This window comes from Pteropus medius, unplaced genomic scaffold (assembly GCF_902729225.1).
Source record: "Pteropus medius unplaced genomic scaffold, Ma_sr-lr_union100, whole genome shotgun sequence".
In the NCBI taxonomy this organism is placed as follows: domain Eukaryota; kingdom Metazoa; phylum Chordata; class Mammalia; order Chiroptera; family Pteropodidae; genus Pteropus; species Pteropus medius.
Window position 1 is genome coordinate 22,637,081 of NW_024354500.1, and position 15,516 is coordinate 22,652,596.

General features: G+C 32.5%; 1 pseudogene; it reads left to right on the plus strand.

Moving 5' to 3' along the window:
• The first annotated feature begins 1,755 nt into the window (after positions 1-1,755).
• On the plus strand, positions 1,756-1,873 carry LOC120595195 (uncharacterized; annotated as a pseudogene).
• Positions 1,874-15,516: the final 13,643 nt, after the last annotated feature.

Consider the following 15,516-nt stretch of genomic DNA (forward strand, 5'->3'; position numbering starts at 1 on the left):
AAAGGAAGCTGGAAAATTAGGAAGGTTTAAGATCATGGAAGGACTTGCATGCCAAAAGACTGAGCATAGATTTTTATGTTTGTAAAGGGGGCATAATTGAAAGATTTTGAAAATGAGATAAACATTACCAATATTTGACTCACAAAAAATGTTTTGGTTCTAGGTGGAGAATTGATAGCTAGCATGAAAACGTAGTCAAGAACTCTAGTTAGAGAAGGTAAAAACATGAGTAAAAATGTATTAGTCAGCATAGATTGAAAAGAAAAAAAAAAGAAAAAGTGTATGTAAGATATCAAGAAGCTTCTGCTTTGGCCAGAATGGGAGAAACTAATGAAAATAGACAACATATATGAAACAACAGAATTCAAGATATTGGATATCAGACGAAAATTACAGTGATTCCCGAAATAGGAAAATAATGAGGTGAGTCATACGGTTGCTTAATTTATTACTTGGAAAGAGTTTCCAGTCTGTGGCACAAGGGAATAGGGGACCCAGATAAAGACTGATGATCTTTCTTAGTTGCAGAAATAGAACTAGGAGTATAGAAAGGCCAATGCAGATAGAGTCATTAGGGAAGAGTGATTGAGAAGAAGGGGACCACAGTGAGAGAGAGGGAGGAAGAAAGAAAGGAGAGAGAGAGAGAGAGAGAGTTGGAAAACTGAGGAATTTTCAGCAAAATACTCATCTTTGTATATGTAAAATGTAATGGAAAATCCTTCAAGACTAAGGAAAGAACTATCTGAAAAGGCAATATAACCAAGAACAATTCCTGATCCCACCAGTTATGGTGGAAAATCTCATAAGTTATAGGGCATATGATTGAATTTGCATATTGTCTCAGATTGAGAAAAAAATTATTCATAAATTGAATCCTGCTCTGGTACTGCATAGCAAAGTTTAAAAACTATACCTGACAGCATAAACCTTTCTATAACTAACAATGATTTACAGAACAAAGCTCAAGAATATTTATAGAAACACAAAATATGCTCCATCTGGCATGTTAAACACACAATGTCTGGCATCAAGTAAGCAATTTCCATACATACAAAGAGGCAGAAAAATAGCACTCAATATGAGAAAAAAAATTAATTAATTGAAATATCTAAATTTAACACAAATGATACAATTTGTAGACAAGGACATTATAACAGCCACTATTACTGCATTTCATATTTTTAAGAAGCTAGAATAAAGACTGAGCATGTTAAGTTGAGATGTGGAAGAAATAAAAAATATATATTTTGAAAATATCAGTGGGTATCTAGAGACAGGGTGGTAGGGTTAGGGCTTTGAGGAACAGTAGGAAAGGGTTTGTGAAATGCTATAAGGACATTTTTTTGGTGATGAATATATTTATTATCTTCACTATGGTGATGGTTTCAGAGAAATTTTATCAAATTATAGTCTATAAATACTATAAGAAGATTATTAATTTAGTTTTATTTCTAAGATTCTCTTACAATTGTTTAAGGGATGTTACCATAATATAAGAAACAATGGAGGCACAGTTTAGGGGAAAAGAATGTTTATTACATATACTTAACTAGAAGTTACTTGGAGCATTCAGAAGAAGATATCTTATAGAAACTTTGATGACATGTTAGTAATGTAGAAGAATATTGTTGTATGAGATGTTTTTAGTGGTCAACACTATAGCTAGCAGAGGATACTGTAGTATAGATGAAGCCATAAGATTTATGAAAATTAGGTGAGTCAGCATTAATCACTCAGATGAAAGATAGGACTCTAGTCTATGGCCATGCCATCCTGAACGTGCCCGATCTCGTCTGATTTTGGAAGCTAAGCAGGGTCGCATCTGGTTAGTACTTGGATGGGAGACCACCTAGGAATACCAGTGCTGTAGGCATTAAAAATAAAAATAAAATAAAATAAAATAAATAAAAGAAATAAAAGAAAATAAAATATGGTACTATGAATAAATTTCTATTAAAAGAAGGATGAAAAAGGGGATTAATAAGGAAAGATAAGAGAAACTTAAAGAGGCAACAAATAAAAACAGATTAGAATAAGAAAATTCTCAAGACATTAAAGGAAGTTCAGAAAGGATGTGAAAGGATGACAAAAAACAAACTAAACAAAACAAATTACTGCGAAAATTGAAGAAGTGATGAGTACACGAAAATAGTTTTTATATTTAGGAATGAGATATGAGGGAATTCACCTCTGATTGGCTAAATTTACCCAGTGTAATTTTAGAAAGCAAGATCAAAAGCCATGAGGGAAGGATGTCTACATACATCTTTTATAATGAAGATAACACAGCACACAATAACAGAAATGTAGCAAATTTAGTTGACAAATTATGATGCCTCAAGGGATAATGTAACATATTATAAATCTAAATTAAATAAAAATATTTCTCATGATTTCATTTAAGAAAAGTTTAATTTGGCACATTAATTATAAAGTGTACAATAATGAAATCATTTATGATGTAGTCAACCCCCAGATATGTTTGTTTATTGCTCTTTGGTTTAAATTATTTGACTAAATTTGGATAGTAACCTAGGTGAGAGAAGGGCTGAAGAAATTCACTAAGTAATGGTAATATTTTATAGCAAATTCTTTGACTAAAGTATTTAATGAATTTAAAGGTTAGAACTGATAAACGACTTCAGTAAAGTTACAGGATACAAAATCATTGTATTTCTGTATGCTGACAGTGACCCACCTGAAAAAAATTTAAGAAAACAATCCCATTTACAGTAGAATCAAAAAGAATAAAATACTTAGAAATAATTTAACCATAGGGTAAAAGATCTATATACTGAAAACCATCGGACATTGATAAAAAATTGAAGAAGACATAAATAGATGGAAAGACATCTCATGTTCATAGATTGGAAGAATTAATATTGTTAATGTGTTTATTCTACCCAAAGTGATGTATAGATTCAATGATATCTCTATTAAAATCCAATAGCTTATATTTCCACAGAAATATAACAAGCCTAAAGTTTGTAAGGAACCACAAAAGACCCCGAATAGCCAAAGCAATTTTGAGAAATGAGAACACAGGTAGAGTTTCACACTTTCTGATCTGAAACTATATTACAAAGCTATAGAAATTGAAAGAATATGGTATTGGCATAAAAACAGACACACTCATTAATGGAAAAGAATAGAGAGTCCAGAAATAAACACACGTGTATGGTCAACTAATTTTTGACAAAGTCACCAAGAGTTCACAATGGAGAAAAGATACTCTCTTTAAAAAATGATGTTGGTAAAACTGGACAGCCACACGCAAACAAATAAACAAACAAACAAACAAAAAAAAACTACAACTTTGTACCTCTTACACAATACACAAAAATCAGCTCAAAATGGACTAAAGACTTAAATGTAAGACCTGAAGACATAAAACTCCTAGAATGAAATATAGAAGGTAAGCTCTCTAACACTGGTCTTAGCAAGATATTTTGGATTTAACACCAATGGCAAATTGAACAAAAGCAAAAATAATCAAGTGGGACTACATCAGACCAAAAAGCTTCTGACAGCAAAGAAAACAAGTAACAAAACAAGAGAACAACTTGCGGAATGGGAGAAAATCTTTGCAAACCATATATTTGATAAAAGGTTAATATCTAAAATATATAAAGAACTCATACAATTCAATACCAAAAAAAAAAAAAATCCCAAATAAGCAAATTAAGAAATGATGAAAGGATTGAATAGATATTTTTCAAAGGAGGCATACAAATGGCCAATAATTATGAGAAGATGTTCAGCATCACTAATCATAAGAAAAATACAAATTAAACCTATAAAATATCATCTCACACCTGTTAGGATGTTTATTATCAAAAAGAGAAGCTATAGCTAGTGTTGGTAAGATTGTAGAGAAAGGGAAACCCATGTACACTATTGTTGGAAATGTAAATTAGTACAGCCATTATGGAAAACAGTATAGAGTTTCATTTAAAAAATTAAAAATAGAGCTACCATGTGATCTAGCAATTCTACTTCTACGTATACATACAAAATCACTATCTCAAAGAGATATCTGCAATTCCATGTCTATTCCAGAATTATTCACAGTAGTCAAGGTGTTGAAACAATGTAAGTATCCATGGATGGATCAACGGAGAAAAAAATATTTCGGATATATAGAATGAAACAATATTCATTAAAAATGAAGGAAATCTTGCCATTTTCAACAACATGGGTGAAACTTCAGGGTATTATACTAGTGAAAAAGCCAGACAAAGACAAAGACATACAGTGTCACTTGTATGTAGAGTCTTTTAAAAAAGTGGAACTCAGTGAAACAGAGAGTTGAATTATGGTTGCTGAGGTGGAAAAATGGGAAGAGGTTGTTTAAAGGGTACAAACATTCAAGTATAAGATGAATAATTTCTGAGGATCTAATGTACAACATAGAGAATATAGTTAATATTACTGTATTGTATATTTGAAATTTGCCAATTGTAGATCATAAGCATTCTCACACACATGAATACAAAGATAACTATGTGAGGTGATTGATATGTTTATTAACTTGATTGTGGGAATCATTTCACAATGTATATGTATATCAAGTCATCATGTTGTACACTTTAAATATATAAATCATTTCACAATGTATATGTATATCAAGTCATCATGTTGTACACTTTAAATATATATTGTAATCATTTCTATTATATAATATCAAGTCATCATATTTGCCTTTAAATATATACATATATCAAGTCATCATGTTGTACGCTTTAAATATATATATGGCAAGTCATTCACAATGTATGTGTAATATCAAGTCATCATTTTGTGCACTTTAAATATATATGTCTCATCATTTGTACGCTTAAATATGTATATCAAGTCATCATGTTGTACACTTTAAATATATACAAGTCATCATGTTGTACACTTTAAATATATATCAAGTCATCATGTTGTACACTTTAAATAAATATACATATATACATATGTATGTATATATATATACTTGTCAAGTAATTAAAAGAAGTAAATAAAAGAGCTAAAGAAATGCAAAATGTCTGGAGAAGAGAGGACTCTAGATAAATCTAAGGTGATTATATTAGAGGAAGACACATTACTGGCATAAGGAAATAATATTTTTTGTCACTCTTAGCCATAAGTAATAAATCTAAGGATGCCACTTAAATTTGGGGTAGGGAATTTTTAAAATCTGTCTTGTTAATTAAAATAAGTTAATGCCCCATTTTTGTTGAAAACTAGCAGTTTAGATGCTGAAAGAATAGATGACTCTTGGAAAGTAGCATAATTAGTTTTAGTTTAGAATATATATATATGATTAGGCTTTTGATTGCATTTTCCCTCTTTTCATTACTTTTTAGAATAAAAATGGCTGATTACTTGCATGTTCCAAATAGTAGGTGTAGCTAATAACTATTCTCAATCCTTTACTTCAAATCATTAAATGTCACATTTAAGAATTTATGGAATAGAAAACTGACTAATCCAGATATCAGTCTTCATCTTATATCATTGTCCTCTCATGTGTGCCAATGATGACAGGCAATAGGATCTTTTTTTCTGTTTGATATAAAGTAATATTGATTTGTTTCTTTATTTCATTATTCTAATGCGAGCCTCTAACTATTGATTTGTGTCAGCAGAGTCTTAGAATGTAAAAAGAAAAAAAAGGAAGCTGACTACAAATAAATGTCCATCAAAGGTTTGCTGATGGGAAAATCACTAAAAATAACACAACAACAGCTGCAACAATAACAACAAAAATAACTAACATTTGAACCCTTACGATATATACTGCTCAGCACTTTCCACTTAAAAATTAAGACATTTTATAAACCAGGTTGTATGAATTACTGTAATTTACAGATTAGGATCTTGAGAATCAGAGTAGGTAACATCTCAGACCTGACAATTAAAAAGTTGCAAAATCAGCTGGTCAAGATAGTGGTATAGGTAAAAGCTGTGTTTGTCTCCTCCCATGACTGCACTAAAATTACAACTAAATAATAGAACAATCAACCTGGAGAACCATTTGCAGTCTGGCTGAACAGTCTTCTATAATTAAAGATATGAAGAAGAGACCACATTGAAACTAGTAGGAGGGGTGGGGACACAAAATAGGCTGGCCCCCATACCCATGCATGGCAGTTAAGCATCAGGAGGGATATCTCGGCTGTGGAGGTTCCCCTGGAAGAGCTTGGGGCCCCATCCCCACTCCAGTATCATTTTGCCTGTGTTGAACCCTTCCCCCACAGAGCCAAATCTAAGTCTGCACTGGCCTGGTGAGTGCAGCTTGCTCCACTCTTGTGACTCCCTGGGACCTCTGCACCCAACTCTTGAATTGCCAGAGGCAATTTTGTGGCTAGGCAACCAGACTCACTCCATACTCTTAGCAGGAGGCTTTTTCAGCAGCAATCAATAGGCATTAGCTCTCAGGCCTCTGAGACACTTTCAGTAGTGGGCAATAAGCTCTGGCCTGAGTACAGGGTTTCTTGAACAAATCTCAGGGTCTATGAACTTGAAGTTGGAAGTAGCTGGCTTTGGTATAGTCTGAAACTTTTGTGAATGGCCACAGGCTTAGCACTGGTGCCAAATCTAAATCTGCACTAACCTGGTGAACACGACTCTCCCCATTCTGGTGATTGCCTGGGACGTTGTCTCATCACATCCGCATACTGCCTGGTATTGGTGGCAGCCAGCCTTGATTTGAAGTGTGGTATCTTCTATGTGCCTCGAGGTACAGCACAGGCAGAGACCAACTGTAGATCACTTTGTAGCTCCTACCAGGTAGCCTTGGGCTGGGCAAAGGCAATAGCTAACCTTGGCCTATACAGGAGACCCTCCCAAGGATCCCCAGAACCAACATACCCAGAGGCTGTTGTCAGATCATGACAGAGCACCACCACCACATGACTAGCCTCATAAGTGCCCAACCCAAAGGGTGGTTGCAACAGGTACATGACCCTGCTGCAGCAAATCCCACTCTGAGGGGTCAGCCCCTATAGAGCCACTCATACTCTATGGGTATGGCTAATCCCCATAGCACATCAGCCCAAGAGTCAATCCCATTCACTGATGCACTAACAACAATCAAATCTTAGCTACAAGAGAGGAACACACACGACCAACACAAGGAACATGCTGAGATCCCCCAGAATAGATGATTAGGGAGATTGCCACTGGGCCATATAGGACACCTACTGCATAAGCCCACTACATCTAGCCAATGCTGGGAAATGTAACAAATTTTCCTAACACATAGAGGCAACTAAAATAAGAAAACAAAGAAACATACTGCAAATTAAATAAAAGAAGAAAACTCCAGGAAAAATCTAAACAAAATGGAGGCAAATGACCTATCAGAGACAGAGTTCAAAACACTGGTTATAAGGATGCTCAAAGAACTTCAGGGGGAGAAGAGATGATCTCAGTGAGAACTTCAACAGAGGGATAGCAAGCATAGAAAAGAAATAGAAACCATAAAAAAGAACTAGTCAGAAATGAAGAATACGATAACTGAAATGAAGAATACACTTGAAAGAATAAAGAGTAGATTAGACAAAGCAGAAGATTGAGTCAGAGAGTTGGAAGACGAAGTAGCAGAGAGCACTCAACTGGAACAGCAAAAAGAAAGAAAAAATAAGTGAGGAAAGTTTAAGAGACTTCTGGGACAACATCAAACATACTAACATCCTCATCATAGGAGTACCAGAAAGAGAAGAAAGAGAGCAAGGGATTGAGAATATATGAAAAAATAATGACAGAAAATTTCCTTAACCTTGCAAAGAAATTAGACATGCAATTCCAAGAAATGCAGAGTCCCCAAAAAGATGAACCTAAAAAGGCCCACACTAAGACACATCATAATTAGAATACCAAAGGTTAAACAAAAAGAATCTTAAAAGCAACAAAAGAAAGGCAGCTAGTTATTTACAAGAGTACTCCCAAAAGAATGTCCCCTGATTTTTCAACAGAAACTTTACAGGCCAGAAGGAACTGGCAACAAATATTCAAAGTGATAAAAAAAAATAAGAACCTACAAACAAGAGTGCTCTATCCACCAAGGCTATCAATTAAAATGAAAGGTGAAATAAAGAGATTCCCAGACAGGAAAAAGCTAAATGAGTTCATCACCAAGAAGTTAGTATTATAAGAAATGTTATAGGAACTTCTGTAAAAAGAAGGGGGAAAACATATAAATATGAATAATAAAATGGCAATAACTACTTTAAATGTAATCGCTTTCAACGTAAATGGGTTAAATGCTCTAATGAAAAGACATAGGGTAGCTGAATGGATAAGAAAACAAAATCCACGCACATGTTGTCTACATAGACCTACTTCAGATCAAATAAACACTCAGAATGAAAGTAAAAGAATGGAAAAAGATATTTCATACAAATGGAAATAAAAAAAATAGCTGGAGTAGCAATACTTCTTTCAGACAAAAGGACTTTAAAACAAAGCCTATAATAAGAGAAAATGAAGACCATTTTATACCAACAAACTGGATAACCTAGAAGAAATGGATAAATTCCTAGAAATACACAAGCTTCCAAGACTGCACCAGGAAGAAACAGAATGTGAAGAAACCGATAATAAACAAAATCAGATTCATAATCAGAAAACTCCCAAAAAACAAAAATCCTGGACCAGAAGTCTTCACAGTTGAATTTTACCAAACATTCAAAGAAAAATGAATATCTATCATTTTTAAAGAATTCCAAAAAATTGAAGAGCAAGGAAAGCTCCCAAACTCATTTTATGAGGCCAGCATTACTCTGATACAACAACCAGAAAAGCACTACAAAATAAAAGAGAAAATTATAGGTCAATATTTCTGATGAACATAGATGCAAAAATCCTCAACAAAATATTAGCAAACCAAATTCAGCAATACATTAAAAAGATCATGTACCATGATCAAGTGAGATTTATTTCTGAGGTGGAAGTTTGGTTCAAAATCTGCAAAATAATTAATGTAATACACTATGTAAACAAAACGAAGGATAAAAATCACATGATTATATCAATAGATTAAAAAAAAAAACATTTGACAAAATCCAACATCTTTTGAGAAAAATTCTCAGCAAAGTGGGAATAGCAGAAACACACCTCAATGTAATAAAGTCTATATATGACAAAGCCATGGCTAACATCATATTCAATAGAGAAAGGCTAAAAGCATTTTCCTTTATATCAAGAACAAGACAATGATGTCCACTTTCCCCACTTCTGTTCAATATAGTATTGGAATTCTTAGCTACAGAAATCAGACGAGAAAGAAAAAATAAAAGACATCCAAATTGGAAAGGAAAAAGTAAAACTGTCATTATTTTCAGATGACATGATACTATATAGAGAGAACCTTAAAGCTTCTCTATAGAACAAATCAATAAATTCAGTAAAGTAGCAGGATACAAAAGTAATATTCAGAAGTCAGTTTCATCTTTGTATACCAATGATGAACTACAGGAAGGAGAAATTTAAAAAATAATTCCATTTACAATTGCATCAAAAACACTAAAATACCTAGGAATCAAATTAACCAAGGAGGTAAAAGACCTGTTCTCGGAAAATTATTAGCCATTAAAAATGAAATTGAAGAAGACACAAGTAAATAGTATCATATATTGTGCTCATAGGTAGGAAGAATCAATATCATTAAAATGGCCATATGACCTAAATCAATCTATAGATTCAATGCAGTCACTATCAAAATACCAATGGCATTTTTCAGAGAATTAGAACAAATAATCTCCAAATTTATATGGAACCATAAAAGGTCTCGAATAGCCACAGCAATCATGAGGAGGAAGAACAAAGTAGGAGGTGTCACAGTACCTGATACAAAACTATATTACAAGGCTAATCAAAACAGCAAGGTACTGGCATAAAAACAGATACATAGATGGAAAAGAATAGAGAGCCTAGAAATAAATTCACACCTATATGGACATTTGATCTGACAGAGGAGGCAAGATTATATAACGGAATAATGACAGTCTTTTCACCAAATGGAGTTGGAGAAACTGGACAGACACATACAAAAAAGTGAAACTGGACCACCTTCTTACATCATATACTAAAATAAACTCAAAATAGATTAGAGACTAAAATGTAAGACCCGAACCCATAGAAAATCTAGAAGAAAATATAGGCAGTAAACTCACTGATACTGCTATAAGTAATTTTTTCCTGCTATATCTGCTCAGGCGGGAAAAACAAAAGAAAAAATAAACAGATGGACTACATCAAATGAAAAGTTTTTGCACAGCAAAGGAAACCATCAACAAAACCAAAAGAAAACTTATTGAATGGGAGATTTGCCTATGATATATCTCATAAGGGCTTACTATCCAAAATTTAATTAGAACTCATAGAACTCAACACCAAAAAACCAAACAATCCAATTAAAAAATGAGCAGAAGACCTGAATAGCTATTTCTCCAAAGAGGAACTACAGATGGTCAATAGACATATGAAAGGATGCTCAAGGTACTAATCATAAGAGAAACACAAATCAAAATCACAATGAGGCATCACCTCACACCTGTCAGACTGGCTATATTAATAAATCAAAAAAGACGTGTTGGCAAGGACGTGGGGAAAAGGGAACCTTAGTACACTGTTGGTGGGATTGCAAGTTGGTACAGCCAATATGGAAAACAGTATGGAGTTTCCTCAAAAAATTAAAAATAGAACTACCTTTTGGCCCAGCAATTGCACTTCTAGGTATTTATCTAAAGAAAACTAAAACATTGATTTGCAAAGATCTATGCACTTCTATGTTCAGAGCAGCACTATTCACAATAGCCAAGATATGGAAGTAACCTAAATGCCATCAATAGACAGTTGGAAAAGAAGTTATGGTTCATATATACAATGGAATAATACTCGGCCATAAAAAATGAAATCCTTCCATTTTCAGTGACATGGATGGACCTGGAGGGTATTATGCTGAATGAAATGTTAGACAGAGAAAGATAAATATCATATGGTTTCACTTATATGTGGAATCTAAAGAACAAAAGGAACACAGTAAATAAAAACAGACTCATAGATATAGAGGACTATCTAATGATTGCCAGAGGAGAGAGGAGTACGAGGTTGACTGGAAGTACAAAATAGTAGCTACAAAATTGTCACAAGGACATAGAGTACAGCATAGGGAATATAGTCAATGGTTCTGTGTAGAGACAGATGGGTGCTAGAGTAATTGGGAGATCACTTCATAAACTATACAAATGTCTAACTAATGTACTGTACACCTGAAACTAATATAAAATAAAAATATTTTTTAAAGATGTGGTACATATATACAATGGAATATTACTCAGCCATAAAAAATGAAATGTTACGATTTACAACGACATCAAGTTATTATGCTATGACCTAGAAGTTATTATGCTAAGTGAAATAAGTAAGACAGAGAAAGACAAATACCATATGCTCTCATTTATCCATGGAATCTAAAGAACAAAATAAACAAAGAAACATAACAAAACAAACTCATCGATACAGAGAACGAACTGATGATTGCCAGATAGGAAGGAGTTTGGGGAATAGGGTAAAAAATAGTAAAGGTCATTTAGAAGCACAAATTGATAGTTACAAAATATCATGGGGATGCAAAGTACAATGTAGGGAATGTAGTTAATAATATTGTAATAGCTACGTATAGTGACAGGTGGGTACTAGACTAATTGGGGGGATTACTTTATAAATTATATAAATGTCTAACCACTATGCTGTATATCAGAAACTAATATAAAATAATATTGAACATCAACTCTAATTGAAAATAAAAATAAAGTTGCAAAATCAAGATTTGTATCCATCTAAGTATATACTCTTAAAAACAACATACTAACTTTTCACATTATGAGATTTGGGTTGGAAAAAAAACAACAACACATTATCCTCACATACAACCTCCAGCCTACACACATGCAAATTGATTGTGGATATTTCCATTACAAGGAGATATATGTCATAAAGAGGCATTCTCCGATAACGCTAATTTTCTCTTCCACTAGATGTGGTATAACTAATGATGAAAATCTAGTTTAAATATAGAGTAATTTTAAACTTCTGGAGTTAGACTCAAAATAGTACTCAAAGCAGAATTTTATCTCAGGGATCTTAAGTTCACCTCTCTGAACATTATTTTTTATCTGTTAAATGGGGATAATACGTGTTTCATAATTGTAAAGATTTAGTGAGATAATTCATAGGAAATGATTCATAAAGTGACTGGAACATAGTACACATTCAACAAATGGACCTATTCTTATCATCATTATCGCTATAATCTTCATCATTTAAAATTGTATAAATCCATCTTTTTACGGAGATAACTATTATGTATGTTTGATATACCAATGCAGGCAAATTATTAACAGTTTTCATCCTAAGCTAGCTTGATTGCAGAGAGTGATCCAAAGATTCTTCTTGTTCTATATAAACAGCAAAATGGAAAATACAAATTCAATATAGTTATTAGATTCTTAAGTATAATTTGAATATAAGACAGATATTGAAAGTCACTGACATATAATAAACTATTCTAAAGAGTTTCATATTTCATGAAGGAAGAAAATGAATATTGTTATATTTTTGGATTTACACTTATTGATCAAATTAGAGTGACTTCATAGTGATTTTTATACCTCATTATCAAGATTTTTATATTGGTTAAGATCATGTTAAAAAGATCAAGTGAGCAGAATTAAAAGTGTTTTTATAACATGTTTCCACAAGCCATCTACATTATATTGTGCTTGGTATATTAATTATACAACATGTCCATAGAAAGAGAAACCAATAGCGGGTGACTTACCTCCATCTAGCTGGTGGTTCTCACTTATGAAAACTTTCAAAATTATTTAAATATTATTTTAGTTTGTGGCTGTGCTTTATATTATGAGACATGGAAAGCATTATAGGAAATATAACTGGATTGTGACTTTTGATATTTTGTTTTAGAATGTGACCTTATGACATGTATTTGATTGGACAACTTCAACTCATGCATTTCATAAGTGAAGCACATGAGGACACATGCAACTAAGCAATGGCAATCTTTTGTAGCAAGATTTTTGATGAGAAATTTTGTGAGCTTAAAGCTTAAAAATAAAATTAAGTATTGGAAATAGAGATTATTCCTTCAGATAGAAAATTGTAGTCCAAAGAAAAAAACCTGTTATGTTGATAAAAATGTACTGGTATTTAACATCATGTTAGTTAGATGGGGAAAAAAAACATTTTCAGAGCTCTCATCTGTACATATATTTGTGTGCTTTCAGATTGGTATAGATAGTACTAGACAGAAATTCTATACCTTACTGACATGTTGCTTAATTGAGCAGAGAAGAAAACAGAGTTCAGTTTGTTGGGTCCACATAAAAGGTAGAAGAATCAATTAACGTATTTTAATGATTAACTTGAATTCTATAATTTCAAGCTGACTTGTGTCGGAAATTTTGAATGCAATAGTTCAATAAATATTTGTTAAATCAAAAAATTAAATAACTTTAACTTGAATAAAATTATTATTTGGCCCTTTTAAAAAAATTTTAAGATATGACATTCGCTTTTTAAAAATAAAAATAAAAGAAGATATTCATATTCAAAAGGAGTTCACAACTCCATCCTGGCTCAGTGTGAACAAATTTTGGTTGATCAGTGGTATCTGCTATGGGCAGCTGTGGAAGGAGACACTAGCGGTATGCATGACAGGCTATCCTTAGTCTTTTCTACGTAGATCGCTCAGAGCTCCTAAGTATACTTTTCTCAAGTAGAATAGAGCCCTAAGTCAAAGAAAGGTTGTAGAAATAATCATCTATTTGTACTATAACTGATGCCTTTTTAATACTATGTAGGTGCTGTATACATAGTACATATGACACTTAGTAATGATATTTTAACTCAGTCCATTACTAGATATATGTCCCAGGCTGATTTATGTAAACAATTTAATAATAAAAGTAACTTGTTCTGGTGGTGGTTATGGAGATTTATGAAACATGATTAGCACAATCTCACATAATAAAACCTCAATAACTATTAGTAATTATCATTCTCATTATGCTGATTATACAGCAACAATTTATGTAAGAAAATATTTATTCTGACCATTCTCTTAAAATATATATATGATATTCATAAAAAAGAGGCTGAATGTACATACAATACTCATAAGTAAAAAAAAATATTATTTAGTATAATGGCATTACTTCTAAAGAGTGTAATAAAAAGAGCCTAAATTGTCTTTCTTGGTCATGATTCTATGACTTTTATATTAAGCTCATTGTTATAAAATGAGAATAAAATAATATTTCCATACATGTTTTATTGTTAAAAATAGTACGGTATGATTGGTGACCTCACAAGTACCTGAATATTGCTAAAATTATTTAAAGTAGAATTTTAATATTTTTATGTATTGAATATCTTCAGGTAGCAAGTTCTTATTACTGAAATAGGCACAGGATCGTTGAGTTTTATAAATGGTCAACTTTTTTTATTCTAATACATTTTGAAGAAAGCCTAGATTTAAGTATATATTTGTACACTTAAGACTGCCCAGTTTTTCTCCAAAACTTTCTCTTTCTACTTCTCAGCTTTTGGGGTGGTAGAAACATTGGGTTGTGAAAGTGTAGAAGTCTAATTGGCAGTAAAACTTCATTATATTATAAATGTAGGATTTATTGCAGCTCACTTCTTGAAAGTACACATATCTTTTTTTTTTTTTTGGACACTATTTGTGGGAATGTAAACTGGTACAGCCATTGTGTAAACCGAATGTAGGTTCATCAAAAAAACTAAAATAGAACTACTGTATGATCCAGTAGTCCCTCTTCTGGGTATATACCAAGGAAAATAAAATCAATATCTCATATTGATATCTGCACTCATGTTTATTGTAGCATTTTTTGCAATAGCCAAGATATGAAAATAACCTAAGTGTCTGTGGGTAGATTAATGAATAAAGAAAATGTTACACACACACACACACACACACTCACTGGAATATTATTCAGCCTTAGAAAAAAGAAGATCCTGCCATTTACAACAACATGGATAAACCTAGAAGGAATTATACTCTGTTAAATAAGCCAGACACAGAAAAAATAAATTGTATTATCTCACTTATATGTAGAATCTAAAAAAGTGGATATGTAGAATCAGAGTAGAAAGGTTGTTTCCACGAGAGAGGAGGCAGAGGAAATGGGGAGATGCTGGAGAACAAAGTTGTAGTTATGTAGGATGACTAAGTCTAGAGGTGTAATGTGCAACATGATGATTATAGTTAATTAATCTCTACTGAATATTGAAAATTTGCTGAGAGTAGATTTCAGGTGCTCTCAACATACACAAACAGAAAAAAGTAACTGTTAGGAAAAGATGTTAATTAGCTTGATCATTGTAATCATTTCACCATATATGTATACCTTAACTATATACAATGTTTATTTAAAAACAAACTAGACTTGGAAATAGTGTGGTTTAAGAAGGAAA